This window comes from Neophocaena asiaeorientalis, unplaced genomic scaffold (assembly GCF_003031525.2).
Source record: "Neophocaena asiaeorientalis asiaeorientalis breed wild unplaced genomic scaffold, Neophocaena_asiaeorientalis_V1.1 scaffold225, whole genome shotgun sequence".
In the NCBI taxonomy this organism is placed as follows: Eukaryota; Metazoa; Chordata; class Mammalia; order Artiodactyla; family Phocoenidae; genus Neophocaena; species Neophocaena asiaeorientalis.
The window spans coordinates 3,507,396-3,514,380 of record NW_020172364.1 but is presented as its reverse complement, the minus strand read 5'-3'; the positions used below and the strand labels follow the sequence as shown (position 1 = coordinate 3,514,380).

The 6,985-nt window shown below is 46.4% G+C and overlaps 1 pseudogene; it reads left to right on the top strand.

The window, feature by feature from the left end:
- Positions 1-5,496: 5,496 nt before the first annotated feature.
- Positions 5,497-6,376, top strand: LOC112414740 (transmembrane epididymal protein 1A-like; annotated as a pseudogene).
- Positions 6,377-6,985: the final 609 nt, after the last annotated feature.

Genomic DNA, 6,985 nt, shown 5'->3' with positions numbered 1-6,985 from the left:
TACTTCCCAGAACTTCTGCTGCCAGTGTCCTTGCCCCCGCAGTGAGCCACAGCCACCCCCCACCTTTGCAGAAGACCCTCTAGCACTAGCAGGTACATCTAGTTCAGTCTCCAATGAGGTCACTGCTCCTTCCCCTGGGTCCCAATGTGCACACTACTTTGTGTGTGCCCTCCAAGAGTGGAGTCTCTGTTTCCCCCAGTCCTGTCAAAGTCCCACAATCAAATCCTGTTAGCCTTCAAAGTCTGATTCTCTGGGAATTCCTCCTCCCATTGTCAGATGCCCAGGTTGGGAAGCCTGACGTGGGGCTCAGAACCTTCACTCCAGTGGGTGGACTTCTGTGGTATAATTGCTCTCCAGTTTGTGAGTCACCCACCCAATGGTTATGGGATTCGATTTTACTGTGATTGCACCCCTCCTATCATCTCACTACGGCTTCTCCTTTGTCTTTTGATGTGGGGTTTCCTTTTTGTTGAGTTCCAGTGTCTTCCTGCCGATGATTGTTCAGCAGTTAACTTGTGATTCTGGTGCTCTCGCAAGAGGGAATGAGGGCACGTCCTTCTACTCCGCCATCTTGAACCAATCTTGAAATTAGCACACTTTTAAATGACCAATGGATCAATGTTATTAGTCTACTTGGGCCACCATTACCACAGACTCAGTGGTTTAAACAGCAGATATTTATTTCTCCAGTTCTGAAGGCTGGGAAGGCCAAAACCAAGGTGCTAGCCAATTCAGTTCCTGGCGAAGACACACTTGCTGGCTTGCAGATGACCACATTCTCTGCTGTGTCCTCACATGGCAGACAGAGAGTTCTCATCTCTCTTTCTCTTCTTGTAAGGACATTCATCCCACCAGGGGGGGCCCACACACATGACCTCATCTAAACCTAATTGCCTCCCAGAGACCTCACCTCCAACCAACTACCATCACACTGGGGGATTAGTGCTTCAACATATGAATTTTAAGGGGACACAAACATTCAGTCCATAACATTCTGCCCCTGGCCTCCCTAAAATTCATAAAGATATACAAAAATATCCATCCCATCCCAACAGTCCCAAAAGTCTCAACTCATTCTAGCATCAACTCTTAAATCAAGAGCCTAAAGTCTTATCAAAATCAGGTATGGGTGAGATTCAAGGTATGATTCATACTGGGGCAAAACTTCTTTCCAGCTGTGAACCTGTGAAACCAGAAAAGTTACCTGCTTCCAAATACAGTCCTGGAACAGGCATAGGCTAAACATTCCCATTCCAAAAGGGAGAAAGTGGAAGGAAGGTGTTATGGTCTCAAGGAAGTACAAAACCTAGCAAGGCAAATATTGTTACATCTTACAGCTGGAGAATAATTCTCTTTGGCTCTATGCTCAGTCCTCTGGTCCATTGGAGCAATGGTCCTGCCTTCAGGACCCAGTGGATTGGCAATGCCATCCCTATTGCTCTGCGTGGCAGGTTACCACCCCCTGCCTCCAGGTGGCCCCACCCCCAAGGCTCCAGAAGACCACTATCTTACCTGTTGAAACTGAGGTGATGCCCACCCCTCCTACCTTTTGAAACCAAGGAAGCTGCCCTGATGATCTCTGAATTGCCTTCAGGGTCATTTTTCCCTTGTCTTGAAGAATAGCACATGTTCACAGCCAAATAACTTTATGGTCCAGTCCTGTCTATAGGATCTAACAAGCCCAATAGCCTTCCCTCATTTGGTCTGAGCTCCATTCCTTTGGGTTGAAACTGTTAGTGTTGCTGCTGGAGTGGCTAATTAGGTCTGTAGTCTATTCCCATACTAATCCCCTTATCAAAGGGTTGTTGGGCCCCACCTTACTGTTCTCTTCAGAAAAACTTTCTCATTTTTTGCAATATGGACAGGGTGAGAATTTTCAAAACCGTAAGTTCAGGATCTCTTTTTTTTTTTAATTTATTTTATTTATTTTTGGCTGCGTTGGGTCTTCGTTGCTGTGCGCAGGCCCTCTCTAGGTGCAGCCAGTGGGGACCATTCTTTGCTGCGATGCACAGGCCTCTCATTGCAGTGGTCTCTCTTTGTTGTTGAGCACGGGCTCTAGGCGCAGCGGGCTTCAGTAGTTGTGGCATGTGGGCTCAGTAGTTGTGGCTCACAGGCTCTAGAGTGCGGGCTTGGTAGTTGTGGTGCACGGGATTAGTTGCTCCGCGGCATGTGGGATCCTCCTGAACCAGGGCTCAAACCCGTGTCCCCTGTGTCGGCAGGCAGATTCTTAACCACTGCACCACCAGGGAAGCCCTCAGGATATTTTCTGCTTAACAATTGCTTCTTCAATGCATTCCTTTCTTTTCACATTTTACTATAAGCAATCAGGAGGCACCAAGCCTCTCCTTCAACACTTTGCTTAGAAATTGCCTCAGTTAAACATGCATTTTCATTTCTCACAAGTTCTACCTTCCACAAAACACTAAAACATGAACATAATTGTGCCGAGTTCTTTGCCATTTTTATAAAATTTATCACTTTTTCTCCATTGTCTTATAACATGTTCCTCATTCCCATCTGAGATTTCACCTGAACAGGCTTTATAGCCCATATTTCTACCAACATTCTGTTCATGACTATTTATGCTTTCTCTAAGAAAATGGACATTTCTCTATAGCTCTCCTCTTTTCCTTGTAGGCCCTCAGCTCAATCACCTTTAACTGCCTGTTCATGGCAATCTTGATCTTTTCTAGCATGCACCTCCAAACTCTCCCAGCCTCTACCCACTATCCTGTTGCAAAGCTGCTTCCACATTTTTAGGTATTTGTTACAGCAGCATCCCACTTCACAGTACCAAAATTCAGTCTTAGCTCAGTCTGCTCTAATGAATACCGTAGCCTGGGTGGCTTAAACAACAAATATTCTTTCTCACGTTTTATAGGCTGGAAATCTGAGACCAGCATGCCAAGATGGTTGGGTTTTTGTTTGTTTTATTTTGGACGCACTGCATGGCATGCAGGATCTTATTTCCCTGACCGGGGATAGAACCCGTGCCCCCTGCAGTGGAAGCGCGGAGTCTTAACCACTGGACTGCCAAGGAAGTCCAGATGGTTGGGTTCTGATGAGTGTCTTCTTCCTGACTCACAGGCAGGCACCTTCTCGCTGTGTGCTCACATGTCCTTTCCTCAGTGCATGCCCATGGAGAGAAACAGCAGAAAGAAGATAGGTAAGGAAACAGAGGACTTGAACAACACAATAAACCAACTAGATCAAACATGTATGAACACTCTACCCAACAACAACAGAATTCACACTCTTCTGAGAGAGCTTTGTCTCTCCTCCTCTGTCTATAAGGGCATTAATCTCATCATAAGGGTCCCACACTTATGACTTTATCTAAACCTAATCATCTCCCAAAGGCCCCACCTCCAAAAACCATCACATTGGGGGTTAGAGCATTAATATATGAATCTTGCGGGGAGACAAATTTTCAGTCCATAACATGTATCATGCTGATTTTATTATTATTCGTTTGCTTACCAGCGAGATTCATTATCTTGAATTTCATAGGTTTGTTAAACATTTATAGTTTTTTTAGATGAGTAGCCAGTTTATGGCCTTTGCCCATTTTCCTACTGAGGTGTTCATCTGTAACTTCTTGATTTGTAAGAGCTCTTTATATTGTAAGTAGACTAACACTTTGTTACATATAGAGTAAAATTTTACAGTTTGTTTTTCTCTTGAAATTGGTTTTTTAACAGTAACTTTAACATATAAATTATTAATCTAATTTCTATTAATAAAAACTTTAAAAATTTACATATAATTAAGCTTTTCACTTTTTTCTTTATGATTCCTGCTTTGGTATCATTCATAGAAATACTTGAACAACTTCAGAATCATAGGAATTTAGCAAGGAATATTAGTAATAACAATAGCAAAATTACTAATAATCACTGTCAGTTTTTGAGTATTTATTATGTATAAGACACTCTACATACATTATTCTACAGGGATACCCCAGAGGTATTGCAGGTTTGGTTCCAGACTACCACAGTAAAGTGAATATCGCAATAAAATGAGTCATGGAAATTTTTTGGTTTCCTGGTGTATATAAAAGTTATGCTTGGGACTTCCGTGGTGGTACAGTGGTTAAGACTCTGCGCTCCCACTGCAGGGGGCACGGGTTCGTTCGTCAGGGAAATAAGATCCCACGTGCTGCACGGCACGGCCGAAAAACAAAAATAATTATGCTTGCACTATACTGTAGTCTATTAAGTGTGCAATAACATTATGTCTAAAAAAAACATACATACCATAATTTTAAAATACTTTATTACTAAAAAACACCAAAACAATTACAATAGCAACACCAAAGATCAGTGATCACAGATATAATAATAACAAAAAGTTTGAAATATTGTGAAAATTACCAAAATGTGACACAGAGGCACGAAGGGAACGAATGCTGTTGGAAAAATGGCACCAATAGACTAGCTTGATTCAGGGTTGCCACAGATCTTTAGTTTTTTTAAAAAACACAATATCCACAAAGCCTGATAAAGAAAAGTGCAATAAAATAAGGTATGTCTATATTTAATCCTCACAACAAACCTAGGAAGCAATGATCATTCCCATTCTACAGATCAGCAAACCGAGTCTCAGGAAGACAAAGTAACTTGCTCGCAGTCATGTGAGTTGCAAGCGTTGGAGCTGAAATTCAGTCACTGTGCTGATAAATGAAGAGACCCGGTCCCCATCCAGCCTCTGCTGTGCTGGCTGCTAGAAGGGACTTCATGCAAGTCCCTTCCCCACCCCACCCGCCAAGCCTCATGTCACCTGTAAAATTTGTTTAGCAATAACTTCCTTATAGAGTTGTTGAGGGATTTTTTAAATTAATTTTTATTGGAGTATAGTTGCTTTACAATGTGGTGGTGTACAATGAAGTGTATCAGCTATATGGATACATATATTCCCCTCTTTTTTGGATTTCCTTCCCATTTAGGTCACCACAGAGCATTGAGTAGAGTTCCCTGTGCTATACAGTAGGTTCTCATTAGTTGTCTATTTTATACACAGTAGTGTATATATGTCAATCCCAATCTCCCAATGTTGATGGAGTTAAATGAGAAAAAAATTATGTAACATGCCTGACACCAAGAGACCGTCAGTGGAAGAGAAGTCTCTTTCCTGGAGAACCTAACTCTTTCCCTCCCCTCTCCTTGTGGAGGGGTGGGGCAGAGACTGTGAGAGAAAGGGCAAACCAGTGCCTACAGTGAGGGGCAGAGGTTGAAATCCCAGGCTTAGCATCTAAGTAAGGAACGAAGTGTGGTGCAATGCACGCACGCCCACCATCACGCCTCCGAAAGAGGTCCCACCCAGGAGTGACTCAGATGCTTTGGACACCTTTCCCTGTGTGGGAAGCATGGGTGGGGCTGGATCGGGCAGATCTCCCTGCTGTTCAAAAGTAGCCACTCTTGCTTGTGAGGGGTGCCTGCGAGGTTGCTGCTCATCTCCCGCTGTCGCCCTGGTGGCCCTGACATACACACTGAGACCATGGGAACCCTCGGGGGACACCTGGTAGCAGGGATCTTCTTCTTCTTCTTCTCACTCTACTACTCGGTGCTGGTGTCCTTGGCCCTGTTACGGGGACAGAGGTTCCTCAAAGCCCCTCTGCCCCCAAGGGAGAAGCGAGGGCACAGGTGGTGGCAGCTGGTCCCTGTGGAAGGAGTGGGGAAGGTGGTTTTCTCCCTGATTCTCATCTTCCCCGAGTTCTTCTACCCGCCAGGAACAAAGCGGCTGATGATGGTGGACTGGGAGGCCCCTCGGTGACCGTTCACGTTCAAGGACGAGTGGCGGCACTTCACCACGTACGGGTCCTTCCTCCTCAGTGGCGTGGTGGACATCGCGAGCCAGGCGTGCGAGGCGTGTGAAGCTGGAGCAGGCGGCCGAGGCTCTGGCCTTCCGTGCGCTGGTGCTGCTGGTGGTGACCCACGCCGGGCACAAGGGCGCCCTGGAGACACGCGTGCACACGCTGTTCACAGTGCCTGCCTTCCCGGTCGGCCTGGCGCTCGCCATCGAGATCTGGGTCCCCAGCTAGCCCCAGCTCTGGGTGCTCAAGACTTGGATGGGGCTGGTGCTCAGCAGCTGGCTGATGCAGCTAAACATCCTGATGTACACGCCGCCCTCGGGGCAGCCCTGGAGAGGGGAAAACCCCACGGACCTCACCTTCCTCACCATCTTCTTCTGCTGGCACCTGGCCTTAGGGGCTGCCTTGCTGACCACCATCTACGGCCTCTGCAGCCTCTGGCATGATCGCTTCTCCCCCTGGAGAAAGGTCCCAGGTGCCAAGTACCACCTGTGACCCATAGGCGAGGGCAGTGAAGAGCTTGAGAAGCTCCGGGCAGGGGCCCAACTACGAGACGGGGGTGTCTAGGCATAGAATCTGTCCCTGTGCTGCACCCTTTGTAATGAGAGTTTCGAGGATGCCCACTGTGTGCCTAGCGCAGAAATGTCCTGGGATCTGCAGTGTGGCTTTCCATCACAGGGGTCGCCTTCCTTGTTCCTAAATGAACCTTCCAGTTCCTAGGATTCCTGCTATCTCTCTCTCTGTTCTCTCCAGGCCTGTCTCTTTCCTGTCTCGCTATTCAGTATGGTTCCTAACCATGGACTTACATGAAGTGAGAGCAGGAGTAGTGTTTTTCTTTGACAGCTTTTGGGATCCAAGAGGAAGAAATGAAATGAGGGAACAGAGAGAGATGGAGGGTCTCTGGGGACTCGGCAGGGCTCTGCGTGTCTGAGGCGGGGCTGGCTTAGCGTGTGCATGTGTGTGCCGCCGGCGGCTGAAGGGGTGAAATGTGTGAAAGGGAAGGGGCTCTGTTTTCACATCGTGGTGAGGACTTCTGTTTTCTTCATGTCTCTCTGTTTTTTATTCACACTAAAGTGTAACAGGAAGAAGAGCTGGTTTTGTTGTTGCTGTTTTCTAATCTAAACTGGATGAGGCTACTTCTGCCTCAGGGAGTAAGGGATGAGGGGAAAGGGGGTG